We start from the raw sequence: 14,792 nt of genomic DNA, 5'->3' as shown, positions 1-14,792 counted from the left end.
CTTCAATATTCCACCTACTTTGTCTGTTCTCTGCCTAGTATGCCATCTACTTTTCTTAGTCTCTAACTTTCTTTGCTTTTTATGTAATGAATAAAACTAGATGTTTTACACAAAGTAGCGATCAATAGTTCCAACCACTCTGAGTATCTATAGACCGACTGCAATACCATGCACTCGGGTTGGTCTCCAGAGTTTGCTTAGTTCTACGGTTACGATTGCATTATATGTTATCCCTCTGGGAGAGAGCTGGCCAATTGGCATGCTGGGAGTGCAGGCAGAATCCTCAAGTAGCCGCCTTCATTCAATGCTGTCTGCTGCGCTTCTGCCCAGCCTTCACCTTGTCCTTGGAAGCTGTGTCTCAGGCTAAGTCTCAGCTGGGCTACTTCAGCTAGACCCCCACCCACTCACCGGCACACACCTAGGTCCTGGGAATAGTTATTTCCAATCACAGACAGGTGTCATTTCAGACATGTGTAATTTCTTTAAGGGAAGTTTTTCCCCTAAAAACAATTATCGGTGCCCCAGATGGCGGCTCAGTGTTAATGGCGTGGAGGGCTGGAACGCTGCACTTGGGCTTAATTGGCTCGGGCTTGAGGGCAGTTGCCTGCCTTGCCCTCCTCCAGAAGTGGTAATGAATGCTGTATTGCAAACAGTTGATTTCATTCATTGAGGTCTATCTCGGCTATGCGCCCTAAAAGCCGAGAAATTCGTACTAACAGTAAAATAATAAAATGATGCAATGTAGCTAATCACAGTACAGCAGCATCATACAGTTAATGCAAAGAGAATAACAAATATATCGAGCAGAGTTTACAGATAATCAGTTATCGGAGATCGGCTTGTCCTTCTCAGGATATTCAGTGGTAAGTGTGATTGCATAAAAGGGCAACTAAGTACAACTCCACACACAAACGCAATAACTGATAACCACATCTACAATCAAAAATTGTGCTCAATATCTAAGTCCCACTAATCATTTAAAATTGTTTTCCTCCACTTAAAATCCACAGTTAAAAACAAACTGTATTAAAAACTAAAAAAGAGCAGCAATGTTGCATTAATGTGAGGGCCTCGTTCTGTGCCCTAACACCAAACGTATTCAACATTGGCTTGAGCCACTTAAGTCTAGCCGTATCATACAAAGAACAGGTGAAAATAAGTGCTACACAGACTGGCCATAATGCAGATTTATCCTTTTCCGCAGTGATCGGAAGAACACCAAGACATAATTCTGTGTAGAAACACTTCATCTTCCTTCCCGCTTGATAGTGCAGATAATTGGCAGGCTAGAGTTTGCCAAAATACAGTTTGCTGACAAATGGCTAGCATAACAATTATGAAGCCTAGTTCTCAGGACCTAATCATAAAACTGCCTCTTGGAAGTAACCTTAGCCTGTGGGCCAAGTCTAGATGGATCAAGCCTTAATGACTCCAGATCAAGAACATTGATTTAACGTACTTGAACCACAGCAAGGATTTACCACCATTCCTGGCTAATAAATCTGCAAAGCCCCCTGTAGAGGATAAGGCCCTCCGAGATCCAGAGCTTAAGCCAGTGCAATAGGGGGTGCAACATAATTTCCTATTTGATCTCCATATGCCCCAATTTGAATGCTACCAAGACTGAGGGAGCACTGCAGGGTAAACCTAAAACACGCTTCAGAAATGTATTTCCAACTATCTGGAGGGAAGTGCAAGGTACATGGCCCAACAATTCAGCTCCATATGAAATGGCAGGTATAGCATGGGCCTTGTACGCCCTGAAAGCAGAGAAACTAATCTCCTTCCAAAGCGGGCAGAAAAGCCAGCAACCACGCCAGATTGTCTAACTGCTGTGAGAGCACTCTTCTCTACCTGTGTAGTCCATTTCAAATTGCTAGAAAATAATTTCTAAGCATTCAAATGTATCCACAGTCTAGCAGAAGGTTATTCAAATAAAATCTGGATGGAGCACGGGAGGCACAGCCTGCAGAAAGACATGCTGCTACTTTATTTCTGGAGCTGTAGGCGTTTGATCTTGCATATGGCTTCAAAGCTGCGAGATGATGTTGTAGACCATCAGGACTTTTAGATAAAAGCATCGCCAGTGCCTCGGATATAATTTTAAGGTGGTAGTAAGTTACTCCCTATTTATTTTTCATTTGGGAGTAAAATGATTTGGCGGAGTAAAAATGTAAGTCCCTTTCCCAGTGGGAGTATCTTATAAGCGTGTACATTTTTTTAACTAGACATCCTTTCGTAATAATTATTTCTTTGCACCTTGTTAATAATGCACATTAAAATATACATGTTTACTCTTGCAATTAGGCAGTTATAATAGCAGTTTCCCCCCGATTCTACATGCATTACTGGTCCACACAGATCCATGGCGTTGTTTGGGTGTCAGCATTGGCACAAGGTCCTAGTGTCAGTACCCTATTTTTTTTGTTGGGAGTATTTTCACTCCCTATTGTTGGGGAGTATTTGCCTAATTTTAGAGAGTAAAAGTGACCGATACACCCCTTATCTGTAGGGCTGAGCACTGCATCATCTGCACTAATGGAAGACTCCATTTGTAAGAGCCTAGTCTTCGAGCATCCATCCCAGCTGGGCTCCTGGCTGAAACCATGTTATTTATGCAAAATAAAAATAGCAAAGGGGCCAGCGCACAGCCCTGCTTAACTCCTATATTAATGGTAACTGAGTCTATGATACTAGGACTTGATTGTGTTACAACGGAGGAGTTCCTCTAAAACTTCCGATAGGGGATTTCTTGGCACTGTATCAAATGCCATCGGAAGGTCTACAAACGCCAAATATATGGTTTCGGCTTCCTGACTCCCATTTTTGAAGGATAAATTCCAATCTAAATGCCTGATCTAGGGTTGAAACTCCCTTCCTGAAACCAGCCTGGGCATGTGACGAGCTGTTGAAATCTTAAGGCCATTCTTTACGGCGACACTGTAAACCTTTAGGGTATCATTTTGCTAGTGAGTCAATCTGAGATCCGAGTCTGTAGTTTGAGAGGACTTGTCTGTCACCTTGCTTGTAAATTGGCAATATAGTTGCCCTCTGATGCGCCCAACATGCAGGTGCTCCCCATTTACCGTTGGTGGCTGTCGCTGCGGTCTGGGCTCCCATCTGGAGGCACGTGCTGCGGGGCTTTGACAACATCCTTACTTGCTCTCAGCCCACTCCACCGTAACTGGAAGCTGTCCACTTATGTGCAGAGGCCATGGCGGCTGTCCATTTTTGGAGCGGCGCGACGGGGCATCCGGCCCTCCCATCAGGGAATAGCCGGTACAAGCACGTGATCAGGTGATTTGCTGAAGAGGTTGCATGATGCATGGGGCACGTAGAAAGCTTGTCACTTCTACATAAACGAGAGAAGCTGTTCATGCATTGCTTTTCAGCTGTTTTCTAGCGTTTGGTGTTCCTGCTGTTTCTGGACCCTTGGATCTTGTGCTTTGACCTTCTTTTGGCCCTTGGATCTTGCTCTTCGGATTGCCATATGGAGTTGGTGTTTTTGGCTTTAGTGAAACTCTGAACCTCTTGTTTCCAGTGTCTTGGCCCTTGTACTACCCTCTGGATTTGGTGTTTTTGACTTTGTGAAACTTTGATGGACCTCGACCCCTGGAACTTGGTTTCTTTGGACTTTGCTTTTGGATTTGAATTTGCATTGGAACATTATTTAACTTCCATCCTGTTTTTCTTAGTTATGCCTACGCGCCGTCCGGGAGTTTTCCTTTTAGTAGTGTCCTCGTTCCATTCAGGTACTAGCCCCCCTTCCTTGATCCTGGTTACCTGCTACTTTTGGTTGTTCCTTCCCCACCGGCTTTCACAGGTAATTTACTTTACACTCTTGTCATTGGTTTCCGTTCACCCGTTGTGTTGTTGATCTCTTCACCTTATCTTCACAGCTGGCGACTTATTGGCAGCGCTCCCATTTGCCCTTCCCTTTTGTCCCATTAGCTGGTCAGGGGGTGAAATTACTCCGACTGCTCCATGGTAAAGGTCTATTAATTCACCTAGGAACGTTCATGACATATACACGCGCCCCCCCCCTCACCCCGCCATCACCCGGCCCCACCTCCAGCTTTCTGGGAGAATAGATGTTCTATTCGTTAGAAAATTTGGCCCCCATATGTTTGGATTGCTCTTAAAGATCAACCGGGACGAAAACCTGGGCCAGGGGCTTTGCCATAGTGCTGAGAAAGGAAGCACTCTCCGCTTCAAGGGAAGTGGAAACCATAATCTGGGTTGGATCTTTGGGGGGTGTCAACCTCTTTCCCTGGCTACACTCCTGGTGGTACATGGACCGAAAGTGTTTACCCACACATCAGGAGCAATATTGGCTAGTCCAGGGTTCTTCCCTTCAAGGTTCAAGCCAGTTCTAGCCAAGAGCCACACGTCCTTGCTATTATGTGACGTAGCTGGTATAAAGCTGGTATAAAGTGCAGACCAAAGAGCCTCATTATGCTACGCTGTCTTATTTTGTAGATCTTATATTCATGGCTTAAAAGACTAACTCTGCCTGAATTTCCTTCTTAGTTTTCAGTGCTGGAACAAGAGCAGATTTGGCTCTCCTGTGCTCCTGGTCGTACCAGCCTTGAACCTTTTGTTCTGTTCATATGCACTTCCTTTCTACCAGAGAATAATAGCAATCCATATGAGAGCTGCATTAGGCTTAGAATAGTGTTCCAGTAAAGCTATAAAAGACACATGTGCTATGTAACTTGGCATCATTAATAATGAAAACATCTGATCAGTTCAATACGCTTGTTGACCGTGTCTGTTTGACGCAAGATACGCTAGCAATGGGTCGTGATCACTTTCCAAACGCTCAAGGATTGTGAATTAATCAAATGGGCCCCAAAGTCCACAGACACCAACATATAATCAATTAAGCTCGATTTGCTCAGAGTGTGCAATTTTTAAGATGAGCTGGCAAATCCTCTGCAAACCACCCACAAGCTCCCAAACCATTTGAATATAGGATTGCATGGACTGCAAAAGGGTAATTGTGAAGCAACAGTGAGGCTTGCAAAGCAGGAATGCCCCCTTACCTCCTCCTAAAGGGACAGATCTACTGAAGACACATTGGTAGTTAAAATCGCCCAACAATATCGGGGCCCTCAGTAGATTCCGTTTTTTTCGCCAGAGCCACTTCAGATTGTTATTGCTCGATGGTCCTGTCTTCGATATATTGAAAATGAAAACACTGAGATCCAGTGACGGGCAAGGGCCATCTTGTCTACCTGGAGTTGACCATGGTGCTGCTGCTGAAATACCATGACACAGCAAGTGATGGGGCAGGCATACCGCAAACGGAACACTGCCCTGTGCAATATCGTCTGCACCCCGCTGCTCAGAGCCTTGCACTGAAAACTGTTTTCAGACCCTTTTTGTATATCTGTGCCCATTCATGACGCTAAGCTTTACATTTCAGACGCTCATCTCACTAATGTCTTGCTTCTGAGGTGCCCAAAAATGCTGAGAAAAATGACTAAGGAAGACTGACCATCCTTTTCCTTTGCTTCCCCAACCACCTTTAAAGATACCACCCGTACAACCAACCCTGGACCCACGCCCAGTCCTACCACCATAACCTGTGATGCCCCTAACAGTACCCCTTCTGCAAAGACCTGTCCCAGGGCCAACTTTTAAAGGGAATCTACGATGAAATTTAGTGACCAACAACACCGCATGAACATCTTCAGCAACCTTCCCAAGACCTCTTTTCAGGACCAAAACCCTTCCAATCAAGTACTGTAATTTGCCTCTACTTATGAGAATCCAAGATTTCTTTTACCTCCAACTCCTCGCCATCCAATGTTGTTCGTGTTCCTTCAATCACTGGTTTAAGCAAACTAACATGAAATGAATTATGGATCTTTAACTCACATGGCAATTTAAGCTTGAAAGTCACTGGATTCAGGATGTCCTCAATAGGAAAGGGGCCAATAAACCTAGGAATGAACTTGTTCTTTCCCTTCAGTCTCAGATTTTTAGTGGCTAGCCAAACCAAATCTCCAACCTTCTATTCAGGGCTATCCTTTCTGTGCTGGTCTGTAAATCTTTTCATGGCCTCCTTACTACAACGCAAGGCGTGTTGCGAGCATTCAAGATTTAATTTCATCACTTGAATTCTCTCCCCCACCTCAGGACATGCAACATCCAAAGAATGTTCAGCTCTCAAAAATCTAGGATGATGACCCTGATTACAAAAGAAGGGAGACATCTGAGTAGAATCTTTAGAAACATTATTGTAACTGAATTCCGCCAACCAAACAAAATCAACCCAACTATGATTTGATCGCAAAAAACACTTCAAAGATTTCTCCAGTTCTTGATTAACTCTTTCTGTAAGGCCATTGGATTGTGGGTGATAAGATGAGGACAAATTTTATCTCCATCCCTAATTCCTTACAAAATGCCCTCCAGAATTTTGAGACAAATTGGGAACCCTTATCGGAAATGATCTGAACAGGTAATCCTTGTAACTTAACAACATTTTGTAGAAAGGCATTCGGCAAACTGGAAGCAGACAACCGCCCCCTTCATATGAATTAAATGTCCTGCTTTTCTTAAATGATCTACTACCACCAAAATGGAAGTACATCCCTGATCTTCTGCCAATTCAACTCAGATATAGTATGCCAAGGACTTGTGCACACACCTCACAGGTTCTCACAAAAATCAATACATCCGTCCTCATTCCTCCCCACCAAAAATGTTGTTGAATCAACTCAAGAGTCTTCCAATAACCAGGATGACCTGCCAGTTTAGTCTCATGACACTCCTTCAAGGCTATCGCTCTTAGCTCGGTGCTGGGCAAATATAAACTATCATCAATCTTGGGTTGACCCTCCTGGATTCTCCTTGTTGGATCTCTCCGTACCCATTCCTGCATCTGAATCTCAGACATTTGTTGTTTGACCAAAATTCCAAAATCCCAACTTTTTAGTAGACACCACAACAGCAAAATGTTCTGCACACAAAACTGGTGAAGATTGATCTTCCTTCACCTTAATACTTCCTGGAAATTGCCGTGAAAGAGCATCCGCTTTTCCATTTTGTCTGCCAGGTTTGAAAGTAATCACAGAATCAAATTCTGAAAAAAAATAGGGACCACCTTAGTTGCCGTGGAGTTAATGTCTTGGCCGATTTCAGAAATAACAAATTCCTATGATCAGTGAGAACTGTCACAGTATTCCGAGCTCCCAAAAGATAATGTTGCCATTCTTGAAAAGCTTTTTTAATAGCCAAAAGTTCACGATCTGTGTTGGTTTAATTAACCTCCGCCGGAGCCAACTTTTAAAAAAAAATAAGCCACAGGATGCAACTGTCCCGTTAGTTGTCTTTGTGATAACACAGCACCCACTGCGACTTTTGAAGCGTCAGCTTCCAGGAAAAAAGGTTGAGCCGGATCAGGATGGATCAAAATTGGAGCTACAGTGAAATTCCCTTTTTAGATCTTGAAATGCAGATTCAGCTTGATCTGACCAATTTCACTCCTTTTCGTAACGATCTTGTGATGGGAGAAACGTTCAAAGAAAAATCTTTTATTAATTGCGGATTAAAAATGTGCAAATCCCAAAAAACATTGCAGCTCTTTAACAGTAGTTGGAGACGGCCAATCGGAAACTGCTTGAACCTTTTGAGAATCCGTTTCCAGACCCTGAGGCGAAATTGCAAATCCCAAAAACTTGACCTCCTTAGTATGAAATTGGGACTTTTCCAAGTTAGCAAAAAGATGATTCTCTCAATTTTTGCAAAACTCTATTAGCAGTTCTTGATGTATAGTCTCATCTTGAGAATAAATTAAAATGTCATCAATGTAAACTATCACGAAAACATCCAAAAATTCCCTGACGACTTCATTAATGAAAAATTGAAAAGATGCAGCGGCGTTGCACAAACCAAAGGGCATGAGCAAATATTCAAATAGTCCAAATTTCGGTTTGAAGGCTGTCGTCCATTCATCTCCTTCACGAACCCTTATGAGATGGTAAGCCCCCCTTAAATCCAATTTACTGAAAATATTTGCCCCGTGGATCTGATCAAGCATGACTGAAATCAGTGGAAGAGGGTAACGGTTCTTAATTGTGATACGGTTAAGTACACGAAAGTCAATGCAAGTTCTTAACGTTTTATCCTTCTTAGGGACGGAAAAGAGTGGCGTGGCTGCAGGAGACAGACGGTCTAATAAACCCTTTAGCCAGATTTTCCTCCCGGTACTCTTTGCTCTTTTTCTTTTTCAGTAAGAGCATATACACGACTACATGGTATGGGAGCTCCCACTTCCAATCAATTTTACAGTCGTAGAGTCGATGGGGCGGTAATTCATCAGCCTCAACTTCGTCAAACACGCTCCAGAACTCCTCATAACACCCTGGTAATTGTCCCACAACTGCTCCAATGCTAGTCTTCCCTGCACCACCTTCAGCAAACCAAACAGCTTTGTTACCTACTCCCTCACCTGCAATCAAACTTTCCTCACGAAACGTTTCAATCATCCAAGCAATGTGACATGCAAAAATTTGAACCAAAACTGATTGACCTCTTTTCCCAATCCACTATTGGATTATGCAACGTAAACCATGGCATGCCCAGAATCAATAACAATTGTGGAGCATCAATTAATTCAAAAGCTAACTCATGTCCACCTTCAATTTCCAACCACAAAAGAACAGTCTCATGAGTTATTGGTCCTGAAGAGAGCGGAGTACCATCAACCACCCTAACCTGTTCTGGACTATCCTTCACACTGACTGGAATACCTAGGGATTTGGCCACCCCCCAATCCATGAAATTTCCAGTAGTCCCAGAATCTAACATAGCAGGTCGCTTCCCTTTTTACCTTCCCAGCCAAGTAAAAGGATACGTTTAGGGTGATGTGAGTACCGCTGACTGTACTGAATTGGCAACCAATTGTGGATTAGACGAAGCACCAGGAGCCCTTCGAACAATCCTTCAAAAGATGACCTGGCCTTCCACAATACATACACAAGCCTTCCTTGATTCTCTTTTCTCTTTCCTCCTTAGTCAAAGGACCTCTAGGTTTTGAGTAACTTTCCTTACTTCCAAAAGAGGATTTATATTTCCCTACCAACAAAAGTTCCTTTAGTTCTGTCGGGTCTAAAACAAGGCTTAAAGTCCACCAGAACCTTTCTACGCTCCCCTCTACATTCATTAAGTCTGTAATCCAATTGCATAACCAAAGTGATGAGGTCCTCACAGGACGATGGTGTCTCTACTATAGTGGACAAGCCATCTTTTCAGATCATCCGTCAACCCTCTATTGAACAAAGTGGATCTTGTTTCCTCTGGCCAATTTGATTCAAACATCAGTGACTGAAACTGAGTGATGTAACTAGTCAAGTCTTTACTTCCCTGTCGTAACTCCAATAACTCAGAATCAACTTCCCGAGAAAGAGAACGTCTGTCAAACATTCTACCAAATTCTCTCATGAACCCTTTAAAATCAGTCAAAAAAGGACTCTTCTGGTTAACTTATAAAACTGACCAAGCCGCCGCTCCACCCGATAAGTAAGACAAAACAAAAGCCACCTTAGAGGTTTCTGTGCTAAAAACCTCAGGGCGGCATAAGAAATGCAACTGACATTGACAAATACAGAACATTTTTTAACATCCCCCACACCCACCATAACGCTATGGAGCTGCCAAGGGGATGGCTGACTGATGACAATTTCTAATACCAGCCAAATTCTCCTTTCTGCTTATGACCACTGGCTCATCCCTGTGTGAAAGGACTGGTGGATCTGATTCTTCAGCAAACTCTTCCGGTAACGGGAGTTCCCTGAGCCTGCAATTCACTAACCTTCTCAACTAAATCTTCCACCTTCATGTTCATTTCTGACTGCCCTTTACTCCTGTCTGATCTCAGACAATACCTCCCCTAAAGCGCCAAGTAAAAGACCTGTGGGACCCATAACGGCTCAGACGGATAAATCACCTTGGGCCTTGCATACTGTCAAGACCACTTCTGGTCTTCCGTAGGAGCTGCTGGACCCCACAGTCCCTCACTAGCTGCCTAGTGTTCCACTGGCTGATTTTTACAGTGGAACTCAATTCAGCTAGAGGGGGAAGGGGAGTGGATAAAATAAAAAATGACAAAGGAGCACTTCTTGCTTCCAAACTGGCGGCACCCTGCATGGGAGGTAAGCGGTTAATACATCTTACAAAAGACTTTACCAAATTCAATTTCCAAAAGCAAAGAATCTCTAATGCCTGTGAATTATCTGCTAATTGCCAGGAGAAGAGTACATTTGCCAACGTGTAGATGAACATGAAATTGCTGAGCTATTTCTTTTAAAGTTGAAATTTGCCCAAAATTATTTCTTTCCAGTTTTGTCTTTCTTTTTTTTTTTTACTCTTAACTCCGCTTTCAGATAATGAACTCGAACAAACTTATTTTTACACGTAATTGTAGAGAGGAAGAACTGTTTTACATTCTGCCTTTCCTCTTACTCCAATTGAATGTCATAACTTGATTTATGCATTCTCTTTTGTAGAACAGTTGTTTTCACAAAACTTACAATAAAAACCTAAATACCTAATGCTCCTAAATCCACTCTGTGGGCGCACTTCTTAAATTAGCCTGTAGAGGGAGGCAGTCTCTCAATAATGCACGCATGCGCGCACCAACAACTAGAAAGAAATAAACTCAGCTTCTTGACATGACTTCAAAAATAAGCTGTCATGCCGTTAGTTCCGAGGTCACAGGTACATAAAAGTAAAAACGTATGTGAAAAATGAAAGTTACTGTGTGACACGTTCACTGAAGGAATCCTTCGTTATGAGCAGCGCACTGGGGAACTGCGTCTGTTTGTCAGTCTGTTTCTTTCCCTGTGTGCACTCCTGATAAAACGAGCGCCACGGAGAAAGTAAACACAACTTTCAAAGGCTCAAAGTGGGGATAACTATCTCGTGTCACAAAGCAGGGGGCAAGCCATGAAAAATTCACCCCGTTTACAAAGGGCTGATCTCGCTTATGTACACGAGTCATGGTAGCATTTCCAAAGTCTTTTAACTAGGCGATAAATGTCATTTAAGGACATTCAGTACTTCAATGCTAACTGCGCTGCGTTAAGAATATACTATAACAGCTAGATGAATAAAAATAAGCGCTAAGCCTAGCTAAATGCTTCGCTCCCACCAGGTTGGTTGATTGAAGTGTTCAGGAATTTTCTTTTCACCTGGAACTTTTCAAACTTGAGTGGCCTTCAGGAGAGCTACATTTTACTGGACTTAACTTGCTGACAGAATTGATAAAAGGCAGTTGAGAACAGAACAGGAAGGACAAACTGCCCTCAACATTCTACATTGGAACCCAGCTGTCCTGAACCTCCATTTTGGCTTGAGTTCGAGCCCAATTCTCAATTTTGAGCACAAAGCTCAGCTGATCTCTGAGAAAAATGACTAAGGAAGACTGACCATCTTTTTCCTTTGCTTCCCCAACCACCTTTAAGGATGCCGCCCGTACAACCAACCCTGGAACCACGCCCAGTCCTACCACCATAACCTGTGATGCCCCTGACAATTATTGCTCATATTATGTCTTGCTTGCAAATAACCTCTGCTGACTTTAAGAATAAGAGTACACAATTGCTAATCAAATAAGTTCAATTGCTAATCAATAATTGTAATTGGTAAACTGCTAATCAATTTTTGAAAACCAACTTATGTTTTATCCTTGGAAAGGTGAGCAGGGCATCATATCGGAGGGAAGAGGGCTGTATTGAGTGATGTGGGGAGAGATGGATTGGAGTGGAAGGACAGTAGTACCATTAGAGGGTGACGTCAGAGGGACCAAGGAGAGAGACATTGGAAGCAGAGAAGGTGGGTGCAGTTGGATGGAGAAAAAAGGCGAGAGGGGAAGTAGTAAGAGACATGGAAAGGAACATCTGGGCGTAAGAGTAAGGAGACAGAGTGGGGTTTGGGAGTCTGACGGCACATTCATACAACACCTTATAGAACTAACTTCGTGGAAGAGTAGGGACAGTCTAGAAATTCCCCTGGGGGTGATTAGATGGAGAAGCCAAATGCCTATAGATCGTCAACAGCAGGAAAGTTAGACCAAAGACAGTAAGGAAAAACGGTTCAGTATACGCTAAGCTAGGAAGTAGGGATGGTTAATTTAGATGCGGGAGGGACCGGGGTGACACTTAGCAAACTCCTCCACCCCGTTTGCAGCTGATCAATTATTTATCCATCTGCCTGTCCTAAGCTGAACAAGCTACCTGTATGATCGACCAATCTGCTGAGAAATGGAGGCCTTATTAACGGCTGTAAAACAACTTCACATTTGTGCACTTTACAAAACGACAATATTTTTAACAAAAAGGCAGTGCTGTCCTTGATCCTTGCTCTGCTCATTACGCCTCTCATCCCACAAACATGCTGCAGCTCAAACTGGAAAGGGCCGTCCACACCTCACTTTGCGAAATCTCCATAAGTTCTAAATCCAATATCTTCCTTGATCCGCCAAATAGAAGTGACTGACGAATTATTGGTTGGTTATCTGCTCTGTTTCAGTCTCGAATGTCCCATGGTCCTCACGGTCTATCCCTAATCTCCAGATCGACAGAATAGGCGGTTCACAGTGGATAAAGATTGCCGTAAATGTGTTACACCTAGTGTCTTATCGCAAGGTGTTGGGAAAATGCCAGGCGAACAAGTGTGCAGGAGGGAGTAAGCCACCTGCCCCCACAGCCAGCCAGACCTCCCGACTAGTAAAATCCTGAGTGTACAACCAGGAGGAGGCAAACGTTCTGCAGTCCACGATGCATCGGTCGGTCCAAAAACTCTGGGAGTGAGGACGAGCCATGGGACAAAGAAAACACAAGGAAACCTAATGCTCTCCTTACGGGACCAGCAGAGGAAAGGAGATGGCTCCTTGAATATGTCTTGTGAGATGATCCTTTGACTTTTATATGGACAGTGGAAGGTTTTTATTGTTTTTTTTTTTTTTTGCTTTGTGCCGTTGGATGCTTAGGACTATGGAGATTTTGATTGTCCTTTTCCTTTTGAACACTGGACTTTGTTACAAGGACATCATTTGGCGCAAGAGGGGAGATCCCAACTGTTTTGAGTTCTTGATTGGGATATCCTTCAAGACTATCTTCATGAAGGAAATGGCTACTTATGGAACTTTATCCAGCACCTTTCTTTCGGTCAAGAGAATTATCCAGATGTTAAGTTTGAGCCAAATCCAGACGCTTTATGTAGAAATGTAAATACTTTGACCTTATCATCTTTGTCAGTCTTTCTACATCCTGAGAACACAAGTGATGAGTTGGTGAGATATTACGTGGCCTGCCCCAGTTTCCAGACCAGCGAAACTGGAGCAGGAAAAGGAATGTGGTAGTGGATAAAGACAAACTGAAAATAAATGATTGGTTAGGCACGATGGAATTGGCAGGTAGATGGGGTAGTTCTTGGATGCATGTAGAATCGAATGTTCTAGTGCAGGCAATGGGAGTAGAGGTGTAGTACAATACTCCCAGAAGCTGCACTATATATCTGGCAGAATGTTGGTGGCCATGGGCAGGTGTGAGGAGCGTAATATGCGCAGCAGGGCACTAGTTCAGGATTAGCGGTGGATGTCCTTACAATTCTGGAGCTATGAAAGAAGACTGTAGGGGTGACTGTGGAATACTTAAATAAACTGAACCAAAATTTCAGGGTGGGAGGTAAAGCAACAATTCCAATCTAATACCGGAAAGAAACAGTCATACTGCAATCCTTTTTTCACAAAATGTATATTTTTAATAACAAATGGATAGTATTAGTGGGGATAGAGCACCCAAAGCGTATTAAAGACACAACCATACAAAATGAGTATGGTCCAGTATGGACAACTGGATCTCAATGTGATAAAACAAATGGTATACTGCTGTTTTAGGTGGATCAAAAACAGTTATGCAGTCACAGAAGTAGAACATAAACCCACATCAATGGACATGTATACAAAAGACACAAAAACAATGCTTCCACTGTACATTGTTTGAATAGTGATATCGTCGACACAACAGTGTTTCGGCCTAAAAGGAGCTGTGTAGTGCATCTATGTGAGCAGGCCTTCATCAGGACGTGTGGTAACCTTGGAGGTAGTCCTGGAGTCTCTATCAAAGATTTATCCAGTGCTATGGTATGCAAGAATATCCATCATAAGTCAAGATATCTGGGGGGCACTGAGTGCATCATGGAGGAACAGGACTTGAACCTCAACAGATAAGTTGAAAATTCTCTGCGAGTAAAAGTGGAAAAACCCACTCTAAACTGTGATTCCTCAGCCAAAGGTGTCCAGATATGGCTAAAAATGGTATGCGCGAGTCAGGGCCGAGCAGAGCGGCAAAGCGTCTCAGTACGCTCGGTCAAGTCTTGTTCCTCCATGACGCACTCGGTGCCCCCCAGATATCTTGATTTATGATGGATATTCTTGCATTCCATAGCACTGGATAAATCTTTGATAGAGACTCCAGGACTACCTCCAAGGTTACCACACATCCTGATGAAGGCCTGCTCACATAGCTGCACTACACGGCTCCTTTTAGGCCGAAACACTGTTGTGTCGACGATATCACTATTCAAACAATGTACAGTGGAAGCATTGTTTTTGTGTCTTTTGTATACATGTCCATTGATGTGGGTTTATGTTCTACTTCTGTGACTGCATAACTGTTTTTGATCCACCTAAAACAGCAGTATACCATTTGTGTTATCACATTGAGATCCAGTTGTCCATACTGGACCATACTCATTTTGTATTGTTGTGTCTTTAATAC

The 14,792-nt window shown here is 43.2% G+C and overlaps 1 protein-coding gene across 2 annotated transcripts in view; it reads left to right on the top strand.

Moving 5' to 3' along the window:
• LOC138487600 (mitotic-spindle organizing protein 2B-like) overlaps nucleotides 1–14,792 on the top strand; it is a 91,461-nt gene that overhangs the window by 46,873 nt on the left and 29,796 nt on the right. The window lies entirely within an intron of this gene.

This window comes from Ambystoma mexicanum, chromosome 9, assembly GCF_040938575.1.
Source record: "Ambystoma mexicanum isolate Mex_15411 chromosome 9, UKY_AmexF1_1, whole genome shotgun sequence".
NCBI classification, from domain to species: Eukaryota; Metazoa; Chordata; class Amphibia; order Caudata; family Ambystomatidae; genus Ambystoma; species Ambystoma mexicanum.
The sequence above is the reverse complement of the archived record's forward strand: the minus strand, read 5'-3'. Positions and strand labels throughout refer to the sequence as shown.